Below are 26713 nucleotides of genomic sequence, written 5' to 3'. Positions count from 1 at the left end.
GATCATTAGTACTTTTTATGTGTGAAGCACTCAATATACTGAATGTTTAAATATATCATATATTTATTCACATATGTGGAGACTTCTGTCTCTGACAAAGATAGACTAAAAGGGACTAGATTTTATTCTTCTGGGTTAAACAACTAGAAAAAAAATAATTGGATGAAATACATAGACAACAGTTTTCAGAAACTAGACATCAAGCAATGAAGAACAGTGATTCCTGAGAAAGGAAAAGCAAATGAGGTCTTCCCTACAGTTGTCCAAGCTTACTGCCTCAAGAAATTACTAACTGCAGTATACAGAGGCAGAGCCTAATGGTCTAAGAAAATGAAGCTGGGAGTCTAGCGAGGCCAAGGTGGATATAGTTGATAAGGCAGAGTAACAGAGGAGAGGGACCTGCACACAGACTTCCAGAGGTCTGGAAGAGAATCCCTCACAATTACTGATAAGCACACGTGGGTGAGGAAACCAACCAAGGTTAGAAAAATATATAATCAATCCCCAGAGCTCACACAAATCCAGGAATAATTCAATTTCCCATCATCAAAGTGTAAAACTTCATAATGCCAGGACACTGGATAGAATACTCATAAGAGTATTGCCTCAGCAGTGTAAAACTTTGCCCTAAAGAAGGTGCTGGTTCCAACTGACAGTGATTATAAGCAAGTACTGAAAGGATCAAACTGTTTCCAAGTATATTAACTACATACCGGAAAAAAATCCAAAAATATTTATAGAAATACTGAAAGATTCAGGACTTGACAAGGTAAAATTTACACAATTTCTGGCATCCAATAAAATATCATCAGTATGAAAAGAAGCAGAAAAATACCACTCATTATGAAGAGAAAAAGCAATCAATTGAAATATATCCAGAAATGACACAGATGATAGAATTAGTATACAGGTATTAAAATAGTTATTAGTTGCATCTTATCTGTCCATGAAGCTAAAGTAAATACTAACCGTACTAAGTAGAGATCTTGAATATGTAATAAAGACTCAACTGTAACTTATAGATATAAAAGAAATACAATGTCTGGGGTGAAAAATCATGGGAGAAGAATTAAAAGCAGATTCAACACTGAAGGACAAAGACAAAGTGAACTTCAAGACTTATCTACAGAAACAATCTAAAATGAAACTGAACTGGAGGTGAAAAAACAAAATGTGAACAGGATCAGTGAACTGAAGAACAACTTCAAGCCTCCTAAAACATGTGTAATTGGATTCCACAAAGAATAGGAGTGAATAAAAAGTTCTGAAGTAATAATGGCTGAAAATTTTTCAGATGTGACAAAAACAATAAACCTACAGATGCAAGAATCTCAGAAAATCCAAGCTCAACACACATTAAGAAAACTACACTAAGGCACGTAGCAATAATGTTGCTTACAATTGATGACAAAGAGAAAATCTTACAAGCAGCCAGAGGAAATGACACCAAAGAAACATAATAAAAATTACAGCAGACAGCTTTTTGAAAACAATATAAGCTAAAAGACAATGGATCAGTATTTTAAGATGATTGAACCACAAAAAGTTAATCTAATAGTCTATAGTTAGCAAAATAAAGTTTTCATGAATATAAAAGGTGATGAAAAATCACCATCTCACCAGCAGACATATCCTACAAGAAATATTAAAGAGGTCTTTCAAGCAGAAGGTAACTGACAAATAGAAATCTGAATCTACGCAAAGAGAAAAGAGAACACAACATGGTAAACATCTGGGTAAATACTAAAGACTTTATTTTTTAATATCTTTAAAATATTGACTATTCAAAACAAAAATAACTATCTTTAGATTTATAACATATGTAGAAGTAATATGTAAGACAATGATTGCACAGAGGCATCTCTTCTTAGCCTTTTGACTAAGATCAAGTGTAACAGTTGCACAGAGGCTGGGAAGAAAAATTTGGAAGTATGTTATTATAAGATTCTCATCCTGTCTGTCCTGTGAGATATTACTTGAGGTAAGACTGTGATAAGTTGTATGCTGCTGCTGCTGCTAAGTCGCTTCAGTCGTGTCCTTCTCTGTGTGACCCCATAGAAGGCGGCCCAACAGGCTCCCCCGTCCCTGGGATTCTCCAGGCAAGAACACTGGAGTGGGCTGCCATTTCCTTCTCCAATGCATGAAAGTGAAAAGTGAAAGTGAAGTCGCTCAATCGTGTCTGACTCTTCACGACCCCATGTTCTGCAGCCTACCAGGCTCCTCCATCCATGGGATTTTCCAGGCAAGAGTACTGGAGTGGGCTGCCATCGCCTTCTCCAGATAAGTCATATAGGATTGCTATAAAAAAATTTATTAAAAATGTTAAATTTCATTTAAAACCCCTTATTGGCTTATTAATTCCATTTTAATTGTATTTTATAAATACTAAAGCAACTACTAAAATACAATTAAAAATCGAATTAATAAGCCAATAAGGGATTTTAAATGAAATTTAACATTTTTAATAAATTTTTAAAAAAAAAAGAAGAAAAGGGGGAAAGGTGATGATGACAGGTGGTACAAATAAGAAACAAAGGTATATCTTATATTTAAACTCAACCATGTCCATAGTCTCATTAAATGTAAATAAACACCCAAATTAAAAGGGAGAGATTGTCATACTGGATAAAAAGTAAGACTCAACTTCATGCAGGCTATACAAAATCCATTTTTAAAATGAAGACACAAGACTATAAAAGTTAAAGGATGGAAAATACATCCCATAGTACCACTAATAAAAAGAAAGCTGCCATGGCTATAAGACAAAGCATATTTCAAAGCAAAGAATATTACTATGGATAAAGGGATTCTTATACAATGGTAATGGGGTAAACTCATTAGGAGGCCATAATGACTCTAAAAATGTATCCACCTAATAGAGCTTCAAAATACAAGGAAGAAAAACTAATAAAATGTCAGGAAGAAATTTCATCAGAGTTCTCAGAATCTCTCTCCCTGCATGAATGATAGAACACATAGACCAAAAAAATCAGTAAGGATATTGAAGAGACTGGGGCAACACTTTCAACCAGCTTTATCCAGTTTACATTAATAGAATTTGCCAACCAACAAAAAAACTAGGAATTCAGCAACAGAAAGACAGCTGGAAAATATAAAAATATTAGAAAATAACACTTCTAAATGACACAGAAATCAAAGGAGAAATCAAAAGGGAAACTAGAAAGTCTTTTGAATTGAATAAAAATGTAAATACCACATATTAAAATTTATGAAACACGGCTAAAGCATTACTTAGAAATAAATTTTATAGCACTAAAACCCATATTGAAAAAGGGGGTCTCAAATCAGTGATCTCAGCTTTTACCTTAAGAAACTAGAAAAATAAGAGCAACTGAAACCTAAAGTATGAAGAAAAAAATGAAATAATAAGACCAGAAACAGAAATCAATAGAAAACAGGAAAGCGATATTATGTTTGCGGTTATATTTACATTCTCCTATCATAAATGAGAGGTAACATCACCATATATTCATAAAGTACGTACCTTAGATGAGACAGATAACCTAAATAGCCCTATACCTATTTTTAAAACTTGAATTTGTAGTTAAAAACCTTCCCAGAAAGAAAACTCCAAGCCCCATATGGTTTCGTTAGTGAAGTCTCTCACGTATTTAAAAAGTAATAATACCTATTGTATACAAACTCTTCCAGAAAACTGAATAGAAGCTAACACTTCCCATCTCATTCTATGAGGCTACAGTAATCAAGTAATTAGGATAATAGCATAAAAAATAGACAAATAAATCAATGGAACAGAGCAGAGACTCCAGAAATAAACCTCTACATATATGGACAACATATTTTCAACAAAAGTGCCAAAGCAATTTAATGGGGAAAAAGAAAACCTTTTCAGACAATGGTACTAGAAAACTTGGATAGCCATAAGCAAAAATATAAACCTGAAATCGCATCTCACCCTATTACAAAAATAAAACAAATCTTAGACCTAAATTAAAATCTAAAACTATAAAACTTCTAATGAAATGCTTAGAAAAAAAATCTTGGCAACTTTTGGTTTTGCAAAACTTTCTCAAATGTGACACAGAAAGTATGAAATACAAAAGAGAAGCAATAATTGGACTTTATCAAAATTTAAAACACTGGCTCTTCAAATGACACTTAAGAGGCAAGCCACAGACCAGTAAAAAAAAATACACAAAACATGTATCTGACAAATAACTCATATTTTTGAAAAAATTAAAAAGCTATTACAACTCAATAAAAAAAGACAACCCCAGTTTAAAAAAAGAACAGTAGAAGATTTAAAAGACACTTCAACAAAGTAGATACATGGATGACAGAAAGGCACATGAAGAAAGCTCAACACCATCAGTCATTAGGGAAATAAAAATTAAAATCACAGCGAATCACCCACTACAGACCACTTGAATAGCTAAAATTGAAGACTAAACATACAAAGTGTCAAGAATGTGGGACAGCTGGAACTCTTACACGTTGCTAGAAGGAATGTAAAATGGTAAACCACTTTGGAAAAATCAGCAGTTATTATAAAGTTAAACATGCACCTATGTAACCTAATTATTCCATTCCTAGGTATTTATACAAAAGAAATGAAAAAACATGTCCGCCTAAAGACAAATGTTCAAAGCAGCTTCATTTGTAACAGCCAAAAACTAGAAAGAACCTAAATGGATAATCAAATTGTGGTATCTACTTACAATGAAATACTAATCCTCAATTTTAAAAATAAATTATTGACATGCACATGAGTGAATCTCAAAATAATCATGCTGAATGAAAGAAACTAGACCAAAAAATTGTATATAATGTATGATTCCAATTACATAAAACAAAAATTTTAATGCAATCTATAATGGCAACAGACCAGTGATTGCCTAGGGATGAGGCTGAAAACAGATCAAGGATGGGTAGAGTAAGAGACTTTGAAGGGGCATTAAGAAACCATAGGATTATGTATATGTAAATTATCTTGACTGCGGAAATGGCTTGACTGGTGTATACATATATCAAAACATCAAATTATACTCTAAATATATTAAGTTTATTATATGCCAATTATATCTCAAGTTGGACACGACTGAGCAACTTCACTTTCAAAGCTGTTAAAAAAAAAAAAAATGCAGTAGGTAATATTCTCACTTTACAGATGAGCATGCTAAGGTTCCAAGAGGTTACATGATTTGCCTAAGATCACAGCTAGTACACAGCAGTATCCAGGGGTGGCAGGTATTCCACACGCTATATTTTTAATCTAATACGTAGTATCTACTACAGTTCTGGTTCACAGAAGGCACTCAAAAGTTGTTTTGGAGTTTTAAAATATAAAGACATATAAAAAGCTTAAGATGTGGAAAAGTAACAGACTTTAACTTTCCCATAGGATACATAAATTTTTAAGATTTTTAACCCAAAATATCTCAATTCATAGAATGTAAGACAGCATGTCTGTAATTCATTCAAAAAGCGTTTCAATGAAACCTATTAGGCAATACATAAAATGAACAGCTTGATAGGTACAAGTGAGACAGAAACTTAAGTCATACACAGGTTATGAAAGAGGGCCCTTTGATGACAAACTGGCAAGGGGCTCGGTGTGTCAGCAGGCTAAGGTACATACAGTACATACAACTGAATCCATATGAATGGAGAAGAACAACTCCTGCAGGTCTCCCAGGAGAAACACTGGGCAAAACATTTCCTAGACGGGAATTACTAGGTTTTGTAACAGTTACTTTTTTTCCTTATATATATATATATATGTATATGTATATTTCATCTCTTCCCATAATAGATCATAAATTCCTGATGACTAACTCTTCATTCACCATTTTAAATTCCACCTCATATCCAGAAGAATCCTGAATTCATATACTTATTGAGTGAATGAATAAATGAATTAATGCATGTTAGTGTTAGTCTGAATATAAGACAATGAGAATGATAGAATCCTTTTCAAAATCAGCTTGACTTTATTCCATTTTCTTGAAAAAGTTTATTTTAAAAATCTTATTTCAGTCTCTTTTCTTAGTCATGAATGTATTTTCCTGCACTCTTTCCTTTTCCCTTGAAAGAGACAAGTAGAAAGGACCTATACCCAAAGCATAATATTTCCTTTGACTACACCTTCTGTGGAGGACAGAATGTAGCAATATAACAAGGGAGTTGTAGTCATCATTTTATTTGAGAGAGTTTTAAAAGTAACCAGACTCTGTGCACACCTGTTTTATTCCTCACAGATGTCATGTATTAATCTCTATGTGAAAGCCACCTGATAGGAATGCCATAATTCTCAGTATCTTCACTCTTCTCACTCATGGTAGCCAAGTTTTACTTTATGTCCCTGAAATCAACAAGGCCCTGCCTGTATACTTGAGTCCCTAGTATTAACATCTTCTGTGTTTAGGCTATGCCTTTAAATTACCAAGTGATTTCAAGTATATTCTCATTCATTTAAAAACACATCTTCCTTCCAGGCCTCCATGGGAAGAAAAAGTATCCTCAATTTTCAGTGGGGATCTAACCAATGAGATGCAAGGGATTTGAGCATTGACATGAGATCATTAGCATGATATTTTCCCTCTGCCTTTTCAAAAATTCAGTGCTGAGAACAGGGAACAGGGAAAAGCAATGAGTAATTTTGACTCCTTTCTTTTCCTCATGCTCCCCCCATCAGATATAACCCAGCCATCTTACTAACACCACATTAACAAAGTCTCTTCTATTTCTAACATTCTGTTCTCAAAATACCTACTCTTGTTTAAACCTCTTACCTCCTGCCTAAACTATCTAACAAGGTGTTTCCCTAGTTAAAGTCTTTTCTTTCCCCCTTTAATCAACTCTACAAACTGCTGGCTGAACTAACTTCTCAAAAGCAAAGCTCTTGCCATACCCCTCAGCTATTTGGATTGATGGCTCTCTCAAATCTACCAAATGCCTTAGCTTACCATTATGTGCCACAATGATATAATCACACTAAATTTTCTAGCTTATGCATACCCTTTACCTCAGTCAAACTGGATTTCTCATTATTCCCTATCCCATACTTCCCTGTTTCCTTCCATCTCTCCCCTACCCATGTTTGTGCCAGTTCTCTCACTAACAAGATGCACCTGTCTCTTCATCCCCTATTCCACTGATAAAATTCAATTCAACGTTCAAAGACTATCAGAAAGTCTGCTTCCTAAGTTAAGGTCCTTTTTCTTAAAGGGATTATCTTCAATTCTTTCAAACTCCCTAGAGGACAATTTGTTTTTATTAAGGCATAGAGAATAACATATCTCCTCTGTTTGTCTTCTCTGCAATAATCAGTGCAACTTACTTAACATTTATTAATTCCTTTGAGCCACACACCGATTTAGACACAGGGACACAAAAAAAGAATAAGAACGTTCAATAATTATGTCTAGATTCTAAGGTTCTTGATAGCAGAAACTCCATACATTTGCATTTGTTTCCAATGCAGCATCTAATGTTCTGTTTTGAATACACTCAGTACCCAGTATATATTTATGGAGTTGAATTAATTTCCAAGAGAAGCTAAACACTCTCCTTGGAAGAAAATATTTGCTACCAAGAAAAGGATTTACCATAAGTGCAAAACAGATTTGCTGCTGTTCAGTTGCTCAGTTGTGTCTAACTCTTTGCAACCCCATGAACTGCAACACACCAGACTTCCTGTACTTTACTGTCTCCTGGAGTTTTCTCAAACTCATGTCCATTGAGTCCGTGATGCCATCCAACCATCTCATCCTCTGTTGCCCCCTTCTCCTCCTGCCCCTAGTCTTTCCCAGCAACAGGGTCTTTTCCAATGAGTCAGCTCTTCGCATCAGGTGTCCAAAGGACTGGAGCTTCAGCTTCAGCATCAGTCCTTCCAGTGAATATTCAGGGTTGATTTCTCTTAGGATTGACTGGTTTGATCTCCTTTAAAGAGTTTTCAGAGGGCAACTTGGACATCACATTGACCACTGTTATACCATCTAATGTGAAGACTCTAATGGCTCAGATCACTCTTTGCTGCTGCTGAGTCACTTCAGTCGTGTCTGACTCTGTGCGACCCCATAGACGGCAGCCCACCAGGATGCCCCATCCCTGGGATTCTCCAGGCAAGAACAGTGGAGTGGGTTGCCATTTCCTTCTCCAGTGCATGAAAGTGAAAAGTGAAAGTGAAGTTGCTCAGTCGTGTCCGACTCTTAGCGACCCCATGGACTGCAGCCCACCAGGCTCCTCCGTCCATGGGATTTTCCAGGCAGGAGTACTGGATTGGGGTGCCATTGCCTTCTCCGGATCACTCTTTACTAACAAGATACTTAACTACAAGATGCTAACTTGTAAGTAGGCCAGACTGCTTCAAATGATAGATTCTCAGATGGTCAGAGCTTCCAAGAAGCTTCACATCACAGAAATCTGTTTCTTATACCCTCCTTGGGAATTTATATAGGGCTCTTTAAGTTGACATCAAGATTTAAATACCATTCAATATACCTGGGAGATACATCATTCCTGTTTGAACTAACCACATCTATACAGCCTTAAAAATGTATACTTTCAAGGTTACATAGCATCGCTGAAAGCCTAACTACAATGACACCTTTCACATGAGGTGGAAAGAGATTAGGTGAATCTTGCATTTACTCTCTACATTCTTACATTTCCTCCCATCCTGGAAAACAGATGGAAGGACATAATAAGGCTTTTTAAAAGATGACACTAGGAATAAAAGGAAATGAAATAGTTGATAGTGTCATGCAAATACCAATGTTTAAACAAAAAAAAAACTTCTTGACAATGATATTTGTAAAGGAAAAATTCAAGCAATAAAACTGAACTAAGTGGAAAGAGGTCACTGCTGAATGACCAAACCAAGCCCCAGTGCCTGGCACCTGCCAGGATAGGAGCTCCTTGGGTTGGCCTGACTCCTCCCACAAGCTATCTCTAATTAGAGTGACACAAGTCTTCTCAAGTAAAAAAACTCAGCAAGGCATGTAACAATTACTCTAGCACAAGGATCGAAATTAAGGATCAGTCTCAGAAGAGAAAGAAGCGCATTCTCTTTGTATAGGAGGAACAGAAACCAAAAAATCTAGACTATGAAACCTATATTTCTGGAGAGAATTGTTAGCATAGAACGGTTGCGATATTCCAACAGAATGATAAAAAAAATGGGACAGCCTTTTTCATGGCATTCAGTCTCAGGGTAAGATGTAAGAGGTCTCAGAATAAGATGTAAACAGGTTTGAAGTGCTCTAAGAACTTAGGAAAATTTTATCAGTTAAGGATATAATCAAGAATAATATTCCAGATAAAGTAAAACCATGCTGATGTTCTACAGTGGGAAGAGATGTAATCTGAAATCAAACGAACTGTGTTTGAATCCCAGCTCTGCCTTTTTCTGCCTTTCATTCCTTCCATCTTTCCCTTATCTTTTGTTGTTGTCGCTCATTTGTTTATTTATTCAACAAATATCTACTAGGAACTTAGTATGTGTCACACATTGTGCTAGAAACTGAGTGTACAGGTTTGAACAAAATAGTCATGGTATCTGCCCTGACAGGGCTCATAGTTTAGTGAAGAAAACTATAAACATTAATAAACATACAAAAACAAGATAACTACTATGAAGGTAAAAAAATACATCAGAATTTAGAGAAAAGTACCAGGGGTTTGAGGGATTTGTTAAAAGGATTAAAGATAACAGGTAGAAGTGCCTTGCCCAATGCCTAGAAAACACAGGTGTTCAACAACACACAGCCGTTTTTAACCTAGTGAAAGAAAGTGAAAGTGAAGTCGCTCAGTCGTGCTCGACTCTTGCGACCCCGTGGACTGTAGCCTACCAGGCTCCTCTCTGTCCATGGGATTCTCAAGGCAAGAATATTGGAGTGGGTTGCCATTTCCTCCTCCCGGGGATCTTCCCAACCCAGGGATCGAACCCAGATCTCCCACTTTGCAGGCAGACACTTTAACCTCTGAGCCACCAGGGAAACTCTACCAAATATAGACACTTGATTCCTTCCCCTTCCTCTCTTGACAGAGAAACTGGGAAATGTTAGAGCACTGGCAGGTGCTGCTGGGGGACGGTGTCAGTCTGCTCACTCCAGACACTACAGACTAATGCACGGCGTGTTACTCTGTCAGTGCTCTCTATAATCATCACTTCGGTCGATCCACAACTTTCTTCCAGGAATATCTGGATTTCATCTCCTGTTTAGTATCCTTGAGATAATTTGTAAATGTTTCCTTTCGGTTGCATGGGATAATTAACCCCCTCTAACCTTAAATCAAACTATTCTCAAGAAACAACCCATAGCAAGAACTGAGACGAATGCATCTTATGTGAAAGACTCGCCAGAAAAACACAACTAAGGACTTCCCTTCAGGTTGTAAGTACACAATTGCACAGAGTATCTCGCTGCAGGAAGACTTTCTGAAAACTTAAAAGTTCTCCTTTTAGACCGTGATATTCCTTTATCTTGTTCTTAGTAAGCAAACACTCAACATGCCTTAAAATCTGACAAATTTCACTTCAGGTTTAGTAAACTGCTGAGTCAATAAAAGATTATAATTTCTTTTGAATGATCATCACTTCACAATAGTAAAACTAATTCCAACAGTTCCTCAGTTTCTTTAATTGTATACAATAAATGAGAGTGCTCTTAGTTCATATAAGAAATCCACTGAGGATTCTTTAGTCCTCAATCAAAAAGGTGACCTTGCATACAGCTTAAGGAACACATGTTATGTATTATTTTACAGGTGGGCAAGCAGCGTACATACTAATTGAAAAGAAACTATCTCTAATTGAAAGAAAGGATAGAAAGGATGGAGGGAAAGAAAGGAAGAGAGGAAAGGGATGTAGAAGGAGAAAGGAAAGGAAGATGCATCACACTAAAAGTCACTGTATGGAAGTGTGATTTCAAAGAGTTTGCCACTGTCCAAAACTAAAAACATTATATACCATAATTGAAACCTACTTCATGTGATTCTTTGTCCTGGAAGACATAGGGATGCTACTTGGTCATGGTTACCATGAAACCTTTCTAAAGGTCTCCTGTGTAAAATAAGAAGAGTGATACATAAATGGTTATTTTCATATATATCTATAGTAATCTTTACCCAGATAAAGCAAAACTGTTCTCATTGTTTCTGCCTTCTCCCCTCCCCCCGCCCCAGGGAGGTAGCTATTTCCTAAAATTCCTACTGTTGTCCTTAGAATGCACTGAACTGAAATCAATAAAACTGAAATAATTACGGGGGGCAGGGAACTACAGAACCCCTTTTAAATTACTATTGTCAGATCCAAACAAATATTTCTGCATTTTGAAAAATCAGTCCTCAAATCCATTTTATGATTTTATAAAAATCTATTTCAGTCAGTTCCTATTTCACTAATTTCTCTCCTTTTTTCTCTTCTTCTCAATTACTGCAGTAAAATTGGAGGGAAGGGTATTTCTCCCATTTGTTCAACCATATCTTCTCCTCAGAAAGGTCCAGACCCTCAAAGTTTTTTGAAACTCAGCTCTCTAGTTTATACCCACATTTTCCATGCTTTACTTTCTCAGCCTTCCCCCAGATATTGCCTCGCAGCTATCTATTCTGTGACTGCAAGTCCAAGAAAAAATTCTTGTAATTAGTCACAAAATCAACAGCAGCTCCACACACTGCCACTATGAGGGTCAAAGCCCAGAATCTCCTAAAGTTGTCAACCATTCAATGAGTATGCACTTGATACTTGCTATATCAGGTATCAAATTATGTGCAACAATCTCACCTTAACCCATTATAATTGATGATGCCATATATATGTAATAATTGGAAGAAAAATCACATTCACAAGAGAACAACATCTGTATTTCTTCTATACGACGGTCAGTGAAACTCAGAACACAAGTGGTAATAACTGAAACCAAGTCATAGGCTTGTTACCAGCTGCCATAGCTTTAAGAAAAAATAATCTACAATCTGACTAATGTAGTCAGTTATAGGGGTACAGACTTGGAGTCCATTGATGCTAATGCTTAATTATCTACCATAGGTGGGTCAAAAAGGTAAAAATAATAATTAAGTGTCCAACATACCATTTTGTTGTATTTGTGCTTTCCAAAGGTATAAAAGAGCCCAAAGGTGAAATAAATACAGAAAATCTGCTTTTATTAATGAATTCATTCACTTAAGCTTATATAAAACTGTGTGAGTTGAAAAGAAAGAGAAAGAACTAACTCCAGTAAGTCTGTATTCAAAGAAAACTCCACCCACATAAACTCTCCATAACAAATCAATTTTTAAATCCTTAGGTTAGTGATCATCTTTTTTCCTCTTGAAAGTACCTGCTAAGCAAATAATAATACAAACAAGAATTTTATCATGTGGATAGACTTTTTGACTGATTAAACATTAAGGGTAAGTCTTTTTTGCCAGTCATTGATGAGAGATAATGCTTAGGAAATTAACCTTCTTACATAATAATTGCCTTGCGTCTTTGAAAAACTCCAGTAAGAAATATGAAGAGAGAGAGGCAGAGAACAGGGCAAAAGGAAAAGAGAGATGAAGGAAGGGAGAAAGAGAATGCAGAAAATGCTTTTATCTTTACTGGAAATATTTCACTCACATTTTAATCTTTGGCACTAGCAAAAATTTGGTGAAATGACAAGCATTTATACCCATACTCCATGATAACATAAAATATGTATTTCAGATAAAACTATGTGCTGAAAGTTATATATAGAGACAAACGTACAACAAAATGCTCTAGATTTTGTTGATTATTCAATCTTTACAAACTGAGTAGTTGCTAAAATATTTCTAAATGCTTGAATAAATCGGTGGTTTTATTTTTTCCTGAATTATAAACATGACAATATTTCTCATCTTAAAGATTATTGTATTACAAAATAATAGCTAGTAGGAATCTGTGCATAATTAGTACTTTTATGGACACTCCCTTGCTTCCCTGTATTTGAGACCACCACTCAGTTCAAATTATGGCTTTATTTCCCCTTCTCCATAATGTACTTAATTCCTTTAAATATTAACAAAGTGTATGCAAGAATACTGGAAGATGATAAAGCCTATCTTCTTGGTTATAAAGTTCAGAAAGCAGCTTTTGGGAGGAATATTCAAATTTATTAGCTGTTCTTAGCAAACTGCCCTCAAGCCCCACATTGTTTCCAATCTCAAGTTAAGAAGAATTTTTCTCCATTGGGCACTGAATCACTTTAATGTTGACTCTTGTGCAGCTCTACTCCACCTTCAAATGTAGCCAGTAAATTCAGCTTTACTACAGTTCTATAAAAATGTGAAAGAACCATAATAGCATCTAAAAAAGAGCTGTTGGCACTATATTAGTTTAGAGCAAACCCTAAACTGAATACTAATGCAAAATTTAATGATAGTTTGCCTAGTTGCCAAAAGAGTTACAATAATTATTTTGCCATAATGTAAAATTATCTTGAAGGCATCTGAGAATATTACTGTGTAAGACACAGAAAAAGTCCCCGAAGTGTCATTGTTCTCATGAGGTCTCTCAATGTAAATAAATCATCGACATATTATCTTCACTGAAACACTGTCCTCTGATTAGAGGATTGCCTTAATGAGTGCAGAAACATTATAAAGAGACCACTCTGCTTCTTTAGTAAGTCAGCTTCCTTGACTGACATCCAGTATGGATCCACCTCACCCCCAATTCCACTTGACAGCAAATATCGTGATTGTGAGGTTCCACTAAAACATTCAAACAGAATCAATACAATTTTACTTCCCTTTTCCCTTATTATCACAACCAAGTTTTTAGAGTTGAAAAGGAAACCAAGATCAAATTTAGATACGTTGTTTGAAATTAGCAAAGATGAAACACTTCAGTGCCAGACAAAAGCCCTGATTTTAAGAGTAGGTTTTTGCCTTCCCTGAAATGCCTAGCTCAGGCAGTGTATTTTTATGACTGCAGATATTGGCATGTTTCACATTTAAGATTATGACACACCAACTTATTTTGAAATTTTTAAAATCCTCCACTGCACATGTTTCCAGAGCTTCATGACTATCACTGATAATTGAGCAATTAACTCGAAATTACCAAATGTGCTGTGATGGCACAATATGTAGTAAGTAACATGGAAAAATAAAGAGCAGAGGAACTTAGTACAGTAAAAAAAATTAATAAAGGGTAAAATAGGCCATAATAATAATAATAATAGTAGTACTGAGTAAGTTTTAATGGTCCCAGGTCTTAGTAGTTTAATGGTGCCAGTAAAATGGTTTAATGAAATAAGTCCAGAGTATTACAAATTTTTAGAGCAGTTTATTCTGGTGATACAAAAAGGAAGTTTCTTTCTAAGTGGTCTTGTGTAATAAATACACAGGGATTCGTCCAAAAAGTAAGTGTGGGAGTTTCATTAGACAAAAAGGACAAAACAATGGGGTTAAAAATCCTGACAGGCAGGTTGTTAAGAAACACAAACTTTCAAAAAAAACAGATGCAAAGTTTTCCTTTAAGATAGACAAACTGAAATTCTATGGCTAAAGATGATTCAAGAAGTCATCAAGCTATTGTGAACATGTTTGCAAATCAAAAATTAAGATACACGGCTTGACATCAAGAGGAAGGATGAAACTCAGCTGTACTAGAAAAATCAGAATGCCTCTTCACTGTTCATCTCATCAGCGTCTCTAAAACTGGGCTCTTCTGGCTAAAACCATAGTATGACCATGAAGAGTAGTTCTTTAGTACTTAAATATAGCCAGTGAAGCAAATTCCATAAACCTAAATCCTACCTTATTTCGGTGGCAGGCCACCTTAAAAGTTTGCAAGAAAAACCAACAATTTAGAGAGTCAGAGAGTGAAAAGAGATTCAAAGTACAGCAAATATAAGGACACTATTTAAAAACCTTTTTTTCTCAAAATTCCATCAATATTGCTCGAAAACACCACTAGGAGATTAAAAATAGACCAGGCTGTCCTTTCAGGTATAAATTAGAAACAGTAAGTGGAGAGAATAGAAAGAGCAAGTATCGAAGGGCACCAGTATATAAAATTTAAAAGCTTAAAATGTAATGGATATACACATTCAAATTAGCAAACTGCTTTCAATTAAAGTAGATTTCTGGCCACAGTTCACAAATGTATAGTAGCTGTATGTATTAATGTAGATACTCCAAATGTCAGTATATCTCTAATTAACATGAGCACACAACTGTGAAACTGAGAAGGCACAATTTTAAATTCCTTACATTCCTGGCATTAATGCTTTCATGGGGCAGCTCCCGTTGTCATGGAAAATGGCATTCAAGCCCTATTTGTGGATTTTCACAGCTCATCTTTTTTATTTACCTGCTCTATGTCAAGATTAGCCTGGAATAATATTTTTAAAGATAATGCACTTAGACCTACTTGTCCTTAAAATCACAGATGTTCTCACTGAAGGAGCTTTGGTCTGGGCTATGCTCAGTTTGAAACAAATTTCTCTCCATTTTAAAATACCACAAAGAGATGATTTCATGATTCTTTTTGTTTGTTTCCTAAAAATCTATGCAATTCAAAAAATTTCAGCTGAAACATAGCATGTGGAGTTTGGAAATAAGGGGATAGGAAAATGCCAGGGAGGAGCAAATGATCCAGGAACATGAGGAAATAAAGTGGTAGATGGCTCTCCACAATCTCCTCCCTGACTTACTCTGCTTAAACTTTTCAAAAATATTTGTACAGCAACCAAGTAGAGACTGAGGTAGTGATCAAACAACAAGAGAAGAGACCTACAATACTCTCTGAAAGAGGATAGATTGGTGTTATGGAAAAAGCACTAAATTTATACTAAATCCCTCAGTTTGAGTCCTGCTACTTTGCAAAAATAAGGATAATTCCTACTCACCTCAGAGTTTTATGAAATTTGGCCAATTAAATCTCTGCAAAAGCAAGTGTTATACCAAATTAAGATATTGTTGTTATTATTAACTGAAGCATGGAGCTAAGCAATAATCATCTTTTATACTAGACAATAAAATAATTTTGGATCTTGCTATTAGAAACCACGAACAGAGACAAATTTTATAAAAAGGGAATTTGCTAGCAAATTTCTAAAAAGACGTGGGAGTCTGAAAAAGCAGTTCTATCTCTGTGTTGCTGTTGATGTTTTTCACCGATCATTAACATGCAAAACAAGGTCTTCTTATACAATGCCGATTTTGGGGAAAGGAAAAAGGTGGCTTTATTTTTAAGAAAGAAAAAAAAAAAAAACTAGAATAAAATGCTTTCAGTTTCTGAAACGATAACAGTTTTCCTTCACAGTGTTTTCCTGCTCTAACCTAGGTAGTAGATATACGTGGGTAAGATTCTAATCGGTTCTCACACACCTTTGGTGTGGTCTGTTCATTATGGATGTGCAAAACAATATCCCACCTTTCTTATCTCACAGACCACCTTCTGCACACCTTACTAAGAAACCTTCCATGGCCATGAGGTATAACTTTCTGTCTTAGATCATGTAACAAATAAGCAGTTCCAAATATGGAAATTAAAGTTCCTAAACGAAGCCACTGTCACTGATCCTATTTGCTTGTTTTTAGGGTAAACTAAATAAACGTTTAGCTGCCTCAACATTCAGTGTAAGTGGCAGACAGTTTCTGCAATAATTAAAAGACAATGCAAGCATTCTGGATGCCATGTTAATTTTATTTGACTTATCTTAGTCATGGTATCCTGCTACATTTCTTTAATAAGAAGGTTCCACAGTTGGAAGGGAGATGGCCCATAACAAAGCTTGAGACCAGTGACCAAAGAAACGACAAACGCCATAGCCTAAATTATTGTATAGAAATTCTCAAGTCTGGAAAAAAATTACTTTAGGCATATATGATTACTATGACTTTTACTTAAATTATTAGACAAAATCTGACTAATCTGACTACAAGTCTTTTGAGTTTTTTTTTTTAAGTTGAACTCCAGAAATAACCATACGAAAACTATACCCACAGTGCCCTTTCTATTTTTAGCCTCTCTCCTTTGTTGTTATCTAGTCACTAAGTCTTTTCATCTCTTTTGCAACCTGTGAACTGTAGCCCACCAGGCTTCTCTGTCCATAGGATTTTCCAGGCAAGAATACTAGAGTGGGTTGCCATTTCTTTATCCAGGCGATCTTCCCAACCCAGGGATCAAACCCAATTCTCCTGCGTTGGCAGGTGAATTCTTTACCACTGAGCCACCAGGAAAGCCCTCTCTCTTTGTTAGGTCACAAGAAAAAAATCTCAGCTAATTGGATCACCTCTGTTCAAAGCTAGTCTATGTATATCTGGTTGGGGGATTGTAGGAGAGGAGAAGCAAAAAAGTCAGGAAATACAGCCTTGAGGTGATGAGAAATGTAAACTCTATTTTAATTAAAGCCATCTTGGTTGAAATCCTGGTAATTATCTTATGTTTGCAGCTTTAAAAAATTAATCATCCTAAAAACTTACTACAAGAAATGACTGAATGATATGAGAAAAGGGAGGTAGGAGGTAAAAGAAAGGATAAAGCAACAATGATGGGATTTGTCAAATTTATTTTGACAAAGTTCAAAATTATTTCCCTCCACTCAGATTTCTAATAGGATAAGCTCAGCTCCTTGGAATCATCCTTTTTCTCAAGAGCCCTTCAAAGATACTTTACATTTCTCCATTTTCTTCACCTCCTAATCCTCACTATGATACCTTGCAGAAATTGAAAGCTTATATTTAATCCAAATGAACCATGGAGTTTAATATTTTGTGTTTTACATGAGAATTAAGTCTACAAATAATAAAATGTGAATTTATAGTCTCATAAGAACAGCATCTTATTTATTCTTAAAGCATTAAAAATATACAAAATTTATTAAACTATATTAAATATTCACACCTAGTTTTTAAGATGGTTCAAAATACCTGCCCCAAATCAATGCTGCTACTGGAAGAAAGGTAAAACTGATTTCAAAGGAATTTTCACTGCTCTCCACCTTAAATACTGAATCACTTAAACTCTAATTTATAATATTACTTTTTTCCAAATACTTTCCTGGAAGTGTACCGCCTAAAGCTCCTTTAGAGGGGTACAGAGAAGTTTCCTCTGTCTTTGTTGTTTCCAAATGTAAAAAAACACCTTAGATACCAATGGTTTGCAACAATGTACACATATAAATCCCTGGAGGAGAAAATGACAATCGACTCCAGTATGCTTGCCTGTAAAATCCCATGAACAGAGGAAGCTGGTAGGCTACCATCCATGGGGTAGCAAAAAGTCAGACATGACTGAAGCAACTGAGCACACACACACACACACACACACAAACACATAAATACATCTGAAACTCAAATTACTTAAATATGATCTTATATACATACGGACATTTTTAATATCTGCCACATACTCTAAAATACATTTATATTAATAAATATATAACAATATAAAGTATTTTCATTGACCAAAGTTCATTCAATTTTTGTTTTCTTGAAATTGACCTTCTTTCCTGAGAAAAAGTATCTTTCTTCTTCAAAATACCATTTAAAATATAATAGTATTTTGATGATGGTGAAGAAGGTAGGAGGAATACTTCGATTCTGATATACATTATACATTCACTAAATGAGTCTTTGGTTCCTTAGTACATAATCTCCTCATGTACTGACAACTCTTTGAATTCTGTATCATCTCACATCTTTTCAATGAGTGCAGGCTCGTAGCACTTTTCAAGTCCAGACAACCAGAAGTTATCAGGGTAAATTATTCATGTGTATATAGACTAGCCCCTTTAAGTTAATCCATTCCTACAATTGAGCCCCATCTTCAAATAGTAAGATGCGCATTCTTTCGGTCTATTTTAGTTGGCCCTGCCCTTGTGTTATTTCACTGAAAATCACAAGAAATTGAGGATTTTTTTTTTGTTCCCACCTGATATTCTTCTATACTCCTTTTAAGAAAACACTTTTTAAAAAACTAATAATACTTTAAAAACACTGTAACTGTTTCATTACACAACGAGAAGAATAATAAGAATAATAAATGAACCAATACTTACAAATACGCACAAAAAAATCAGCCCCAGCACCCAGAAATCACTGGTAAATTGCTTTTGAATTCATGAAAGTGACCTGAAAGTTTAGAAAGAAAACGAAATGAAAAAGGATTAGTAAATTGTATTTACATGCTTTATTAAAGAATACATTCTGGCTACAAATTATACTATTTTTAACTCAGGCAGTTGTCTACTCTAACAATTTTTTCCAAGATAATACCAAAAGAAACAATTATTTCATTCTTCGTCTCTGAAGAATACAATATCTCCATTACCACTTTTAAAATATTGTCAGTAATAAAGTAGGTGTTTAAAAATATGAATAAGTAAAAACAAAAGCAAGAAAAAATTTAAGGTAATACAGGCTTACAAGTTACATTTGAAAACATGATTAATTTAGGTCTACAAGTGAAAATGAATTAGCTTCACAGAAGATAACTTGGATATGTCCAACAGAACATAACTTGTAGGTAGAATAAATAAGAAAAGATGCAGTTTTAGTTCTACCTAAGATGTGGAATCCATTTAGATGCTTAGGCTATATACAAGGCATTCTGTACGAGCCACAATTCAATGCAAAATTCTTTTCCTTGCACACACTTTAGTTCTGGCTGAAGAGGTAACAGATGCAACTCAAACACACAGAGCTAGCCTTGTAAAAAGTTTTAACTAGCACAATGACTCACTTTATGCCTCTAAATATCTATGGTTTCCTCTCTCCAGAACCCCCATGCATTAGAAGGTAGTTTGGTAGTTTATTTTTATTGTTTGGTCTAAATACAGCACATTTTTGGTTCAACGAAAACAAAGAAACTTTGTTGCAAAAGCTGTATTCTTTCCAAAATGTGAGGATGGCTATGACTGGTGTTCAACTGAAAATAATAATGGAACTTGGGTTCCTAATTTAGGATAGAAACTTTCCTAGACTCTGGAAATTGGTTTGATTCAATCCACATATTTTAAATTCAGCCAGTAAACATCTAGGTCAGTTAACTAACCTAGATTTAAATCTAGTTAGCTAACTAGGTTTAAATAAAATTCATTTAGAAAAAAAGTAAAGACAAAAATGGATCTCGTTCAACATCATTTATAGGAACTACTACTTCCAACATTGCATTTATACCACAAATGGCCATAATAGATTATTGTTGTTGTTGCTGTTGTTCTTCAGTCACTCAGTCATGTCTGACTCTTTGCAATCCCATGGATTGCAGCATGCCAGGCTTCCCTGTCCTTCACTATCTCCCTGAGTTTGCTCAAACTCATGTCCATTGAGTCGATGATGGGGTCCAACCATCTCATCCTCTGTTGCCCCATTCTCCTCCCACCCTCAGTCATGATAGATTAGGTACTGGGATCTGGAATTAAGTTGAGACATGAAATAAATATACAATTCAGCCTTTCCCCAGCTCCTATAACATGGTTTTGCCTAAGTGATGCATATACTTTATTCAATTTTCTAGTCAGGATTGATAAGTAATAAAGTCCTGGGCATTTAGTTAGCTTTAATATCCATGAGTAAGACATCGATTAGGTTTCCTCACCAGACCTCCTCCTCTAGTAGGAAGTGATGACTCAGGCTTCCCCAATCCAGTTTCACCAGTTTCCAACAACTCATTATTTCTATGGATGCAAGAAGTACAGGAGAGTCTGTCCAGAGGAAGGTAGTTCTATCAATTATTTTTGGTATTACACCCTTTCCCTCCTCATGGCTTTCTGATGTTTCAGGATTCAAGAGAACAGTTTTAGGTGGGACACCACCTAAACCCACATAGGGACAACCCTGTGCAGATACACGCTGTGTCCTAGTCAAAGCCAGGAAAGAATGCTGGTTCTGATATAAGCTATTCTGACATTTTATCCAACCCTGAATTATAAATTATAACTATTAAGTTATCCAAAAAATAAATCTCCAGCACAATGATATTTATCTAAAAGCCTAAACTTTGGAAGAACCCAAAAGGGTTCTTAAGCACTCACATATTTTTAAAATGATCTCACCTGTGTTTCTAGCAACTATCCTAAAAAAGTATAAATTGGAATTATGCAACATCCACAATACATCCCATTTCTTCATTTGCCTTGAAACAATGAAGGACAAAATAAATCAGTTCAGTATCAGTTCAGTTACTCAGTGTGTCCGACTTTTCGTGACCCCATGAATTGCAGCACGCCAGGCCTCCCTGTCCATCACCAACTCCTGGAGTTTACTCAAACTCATGTCCATTGAGTCGGTGATGCCATCTAACCATATCACCCTCTGTCATCCCCTTCTCCTCCTGCCTTCAATCTTTCCCAGCTCAGGATGTTTTCAAATGAGTCAGTTCTTCGCATCAGGTGGCCAAAATATTGGAGCTTCAGTTTTAACATCAGTGCTTCCAAAGAACACCCAGGACTGATTTGCTTTAGGATGGACTCGTTGGATCTCCTTGCAGTCCCAGGGACTCTCAAGAGTCTTCTCTAACACTACAGTTCAAAAACATCAATTCTGCGCTCAGCTTTTACAGTCCAACTCTTACAACCATACATGACTACTGGAAAAACCATAGCCTTGACTAGATGGACCTTTGTTGGCAAAGCAATGTCTCTGCTTTTGAATATGCTATCAAGGTTGGTCATAACTTTCCTTCCTAGGAGTAAGCATCTTTTAATTTCATGGCTGCAATCACCATCTGCAGTGATTTTGGAGCCCCCAAAAATAAAGTCAGCCACTGTTTCCACTGTTTCCCCATATATTTGCCATGAAATGATGGGACTGGATGCCATGATCTTAATTTTCTGAATGTTGAGCTTTAAGCCAACTTTTTCACTCTCCTCTTTCAGTTTCATCAAGAGGCTCTTTAGTTCTTCTTCACTTTCTGCCATAAGGGTGGTGTCATCTGCATATCTGAGGTTATTGATATTTCTCCCAGCAATCTTGATTCCAGCTTGTGCTTCATCCAGCCCAGCGTTTCTCAAAATAAAATGCATCCATAAAATATTGTGACTGACATGTCTAGCTTTTTGAATCACTGGACTCTTTAGTAGTTAAGATTACTAACTCTGGAAATATTTTAAATTTAGAGTAAGTCAGATTGCAGAGATTTAGGACAAATAACATTTGAACATGGACTTCCCTGGTAGCTCAGTGGTAAAGAACCTGCCTGCCAATGCAGGAGATGTAGGTTGAATCTCTGGGGTTGGGAAGGTCCCTTGGAAAAGGAAATGGCAACCCACTCCAGAATTCTTGCCTGGGAAATTCCATGGACAGAGGAGCCAGGCAGGCCACAGTCCATGGGGTCACAAAAGAGTCGGGCACAACTTAGTGAACAAACAACAATACTTTAATATGAGTCAATATGAAATCAATAAATCTCATTTGTCATATCAATCTAGTCTTGCTGCATATTTTAAAAGCAACTATGAATTTCATTATCAACTGATTTATACCATGAATCTTGTAGCAAACAAGTTAAAAAGTATAAACTTCAAAAATTACCAAGTTCATTTATAACAATAAATACTAAGTGAAGGAAGTCACAGAAAGACAAATACGATATGAGATCATTCATATGTGAAATCTAATTTTTAAAAATATAAAACAAACTTATTTACAAAACAGAAACAGACTTACAGATTTGAGAACAAATTTAGGGCTACCAAAGGGGATTCCTAGGGGGAAGGGATAACTCAGGAGCCTGGATTGAACACACACACACTACTATGTGTAAGATAGATAACCAACAAGGACACGCTGTATAGTGCAGGAAATTCACCTCAATATCCTGGGACAACCTACATGAGAGAAGAATCTAAGGAAGAATGAATAAACGTATATACAGAACTGAATCACTTTGCTGTGCAACGGAAACTAACACAACGTTGAAAATTAACAAAAAAAAACCGAAAGAAAATTAACTATACTCCAATAAAATTTAGAAATAGACTTTAAAGCATACTTTATTCTGTAGAGAATTTAGAAATAAGCAACATTTTATGATGAGCAAAGGATTAAGAATTAACTCACAAGAATTAGTACACAATTTGAAGTAAGCTACTTATTTAAGAACTATTAATAGACTAGCTTAAGCTGAAAAAACATTTCCAGAGTTTTTTTCCAGTGGCCACTTTGGTCCTGAGGAACAGCAAAAAAGTAAGAAGATAGAGATGGAAATACCATCTGTTCTGGAAAATCACAATGTTTTAGTAAAATGAATCTTCAGAACACCCAATCACCATGGATTATTCCATTCCTCTGCTAGTTCATTCATGCATTCAGAAAATATTGATCATGGATAAAGATTGCACTTGACAATACAAACACAAATTTTGTAAATAAACAAAATGACACTGTCAACTAAAACTAATACAATGCTATATGTCAATTACACCTCAATTTACAAATAAATATACTGCAAAGAAATAGAAGAAAACAATAGAATGGGAAAAACTACAGATCTCTTCAAGAAATTAGAGATGCAAAGGGAACATTTCATGCAAAGATGGGCACAATTAAGGACAGAAATGGTATGGACCTAACAGAAGCAGAAGAGATTAAGAAGGGGTGGCAAAAACACATAGAAGAACTATACAAAAAAGATCTTCCTGACCCAGATAACCACGATGCTGTGATCACTCACCTAGAGCCAGACATCCTGGAATGTGAAGTCAAGTGGGCCTCAGGAAGCATCACAATGAACAAAGCTAGAGGAGGTGATGGAATTCCTATTGAGCTATTCCAAATCATAAAAGATGATGCTATGAAAGTGCTGCATTTAATATGCCAGCAAATTTGGAAAACTCAGCAGTGGCCACAGGACTGGAAAAAGGTCAGTTTTCATTGCAATCCCAAAGAAAAGCAATGCCAATAAATGTTCAAATTACTGCACAATTTTGCTCATCTCACACACTAGCAAAGTAATGCTCAAATTCTCCAAGGCAGGCTTCAACAGTAAATGAACCGTGAACTTCCAGACATTTGAGCTGGTTTTAGGAAAGGCAGAGGAACCAGAGATCAAATTGCCAACACCCTCTAGATCATTGAAAAAGCAAGAGAGTTCCAGAAAAACATCTACTTCTGCTTTACTGACTATGCCAAAGCCTTTGACTGTGTGAATCACAACAAACTGTGGAAAATTCTTCAACAGATGGGAACACCAGACCACCTGACCTCCCTCCTGAGAAATCTGTATGCAGGTAAAGAAGCAACAGTTAGAACTGGACATGGAACAACAGATTGGTTCCAAATCAGTAAAGGAGTATGTCAAGGCTGTATATTGTCACCATGCTTATTTAACTTATTTGGACCATGAGAAAAGCTGGGCTGGATGAAACACAAGCTGGAATCAAGATTGCTGGGAGAAATATCAATAACCTCAGATATGCAGAAGACACCAACCCTATGGCAGAAAATGAAGAAATAACGAGCCTCTTGATGAAAGTGAAAGAGGAGAGTGAAAAAGTTGCTTAAAAACTCAACATTCAGAAAACTAAGACCATGGCATCTGGCCCCATCACTTTATGGCAAATAGATGGGGAAACAATGGAAACAGTGACAGAGTTTATTTTGGGTGGCCCCAAAATTACTACAGATGGTGACTGCAGTAATGAAATTAAAACATGCTTGCTCCTTGGAAGAAAAGTTATGACCAACCTAGACGGCAAATTAAAAGGCAGAGACATTACTTTGCCAACAAAGGTCCCTCTACGGGGAGGGGGGAGGGAGGAGGGTTCAGGATGGGCAACATGTGTATACCTGTGGCGAATTCATGTTGATATATGGCAAAACTAATACAATATTGTAAAGTTAAATAATACAATAAAATTTTTTTAAAAAGCTATGGTTTTTCCAGTGGTCATGTATGGATGCAAGAGTTGGACTGTGAACAAAGCTGAGCACCGAAGAATTGATGGTTTTGAGCTGTGGGTTGGAGAAGACTCTTGAGAGTCCCTTGGACTGCAAGGAGATCCAGCCAGTCCATCCTAAAGGAAATCAGTCCTGAATAATCACTGGAAGGACTGATGCTCAAGCTGAAGCTCCAATACTTTGCCTATCTGATGCAAAGAACTGACTCATTTGAAAAGACCCTGATGCTGGGAAAGATTGAAAGCAGGAGGAGAAGGGGACAACAGAGGATGAGATGGTTGGATGGCATCACCGACTGGATGGACGTGAGTTTGAGTAAGCTCTGGGAGTTGGTGATGGACAGGGAAGCCTGGCGTGCTGCAGCCCATTGGGTCACAAAGAGTCGGACATGACTGAACAACTGAACTGAACTGAACTGAACTGAACATATTTTTTTAATCATGGCCTTTGTCCCAGAAGATTTTCCAAACAATAATCCGACCTGGACAACAGACTACTACATCTGACCATGAAGCTGACATTCTGCATATTATCTGGCTATCAAATCCTTTTCACTTTCTTAATTTACTAAGTAAAAAGTACATGGCTACAAACACTTCAATATAAAAATGTACAACGAATATAAAGAGGAAATCTACAACTGAAGAAATGTAATGTTTAATAACAAAAATATGTACAGTCTCCCTAAAAATCAACTAACTATAAATAAAATATTTTCACCTACAATATTGGCAAAATATCTTATAAACTGGGAAAAATTAGCATTTGTGAGGATGGGGAAAAAATCACTTTCGTGTATTATAAATTGGGTACAACTTTACTGAATGGTAATTTGATAGACTATTAATAATTTTAACATCAATAACCTCTGAGTTTGCAAGGCTACTTCCAAAAATTATCCTAAGGAACTAAACACAAAAATGTTAAAAGACATATACATGTAATATGCATGTTCATTACACCATTTTCTAACAACCCAAAACTGGAAATAACCTATTACCTGCATAAATAAATTATGGTACATATATATAACACTACTCTGTACTCATTAAAAATTATTTTTTAGATCTGTATTGACACAAAAAGATGGTCACAAAATATTGTTGAATAAAAAAAGGTAACATGTGTAATAAGAGCCAATTTATATTACTAGAAAATCAAATATGTATGTATATATGTACACACGCACAGAAAGTGAAATACTATTTAACAAAAAGGTTAACACTGAGTGAGATCTAGGATTATTTTTGCTTTTTTATTCTTATGAGCTGGTGTTATTTAGATTTTTTAAAATCCTTAACATGTCTAATTTGTCCCAGAACAAGAAAGCTATTTCTAAAATTCACTATATCATTTATACATTCAAAAGTAGTCACCAAATCCAGACTAACTTGCTATTAATCTAGTACCAAAAGCAAGGCATTAGTATTAGTTACAAAAAGAAAAACCTCTAAATAACAAGGCAACTTCAAACAAGTATCTTGACATCGAATGAAGAAATCATAAACATTTTCGCAGAGCATGTCCCTTCTCTATCAAAAATAGGTTATAGATCAAAGGTAAACAGCAAATAAAAACACTGCCACCTCCCTGCATAATTAGATTTTAAAAGCTTTCAAGCTGAATTTTTAAATCCTGCTTAAAGCTGTCTCTAAACCACACCCATTTCTCCTTTTAATCCCCATCCTTTTTTTTTTTTTTTTTAAGCAAGAAGATTCAAGTGAGTGGTTAGATTAAATGACCTTCCAACTCTGAGAGTCAATAATCTAAGGCATTTTTTTAAGTATCAAAATGCCTTCCAAAACACCTGTAACAAAAATTTGCCTACCTTTGTATTAAATTTTTCACTTCT

At 35.6% G+C, this 26713-nt stretch overlaps 1 protein-coding gene across 12 annotated transcripts in view; it reads right to left on the bottom strand.

The window, feature by feature from the left end:
• Nucleotides 1-26713, bottom strand: part of SOX6 (SRY-box transcription factor 6) — an 833346-nt gene that overhangs the window by 549768 nt on the left and 256865 nt on the right. For all 12 annotated transcript variants that reach the window (XM_059874855.1, XM_059874857.1, XM_059874853.1 and 9 more), the window contains one exon: nucleotides 19020-19092. The gene's annotated coding sequence lies outside the window, so the exon portion shown is untranslated. The remainder of the gene's footprint in view (nucleotides 1-19019; nucleotides 19093-26713) is intronic.

Source organism: Bos taurus, chromosome 15, assembly GCF_002263795.3.
Source record: "Bos taurus isolate L1 Dominette 01449 registration number 42190680 breed Hereford chromosome 15, ARS-UCD2.0, whole genome shotgun sequence".
Classification (NCBI taxonomy): Eukaryota; Metazoa; Chordata; class Mammalia; order Artiodactyla; family Bovidae; genus Bos; species Bos taurus.
Note: the sequence above shows the minus strand (reverse complement) of the source record. Positions and strands in the feature narration are given on the sequence as shown.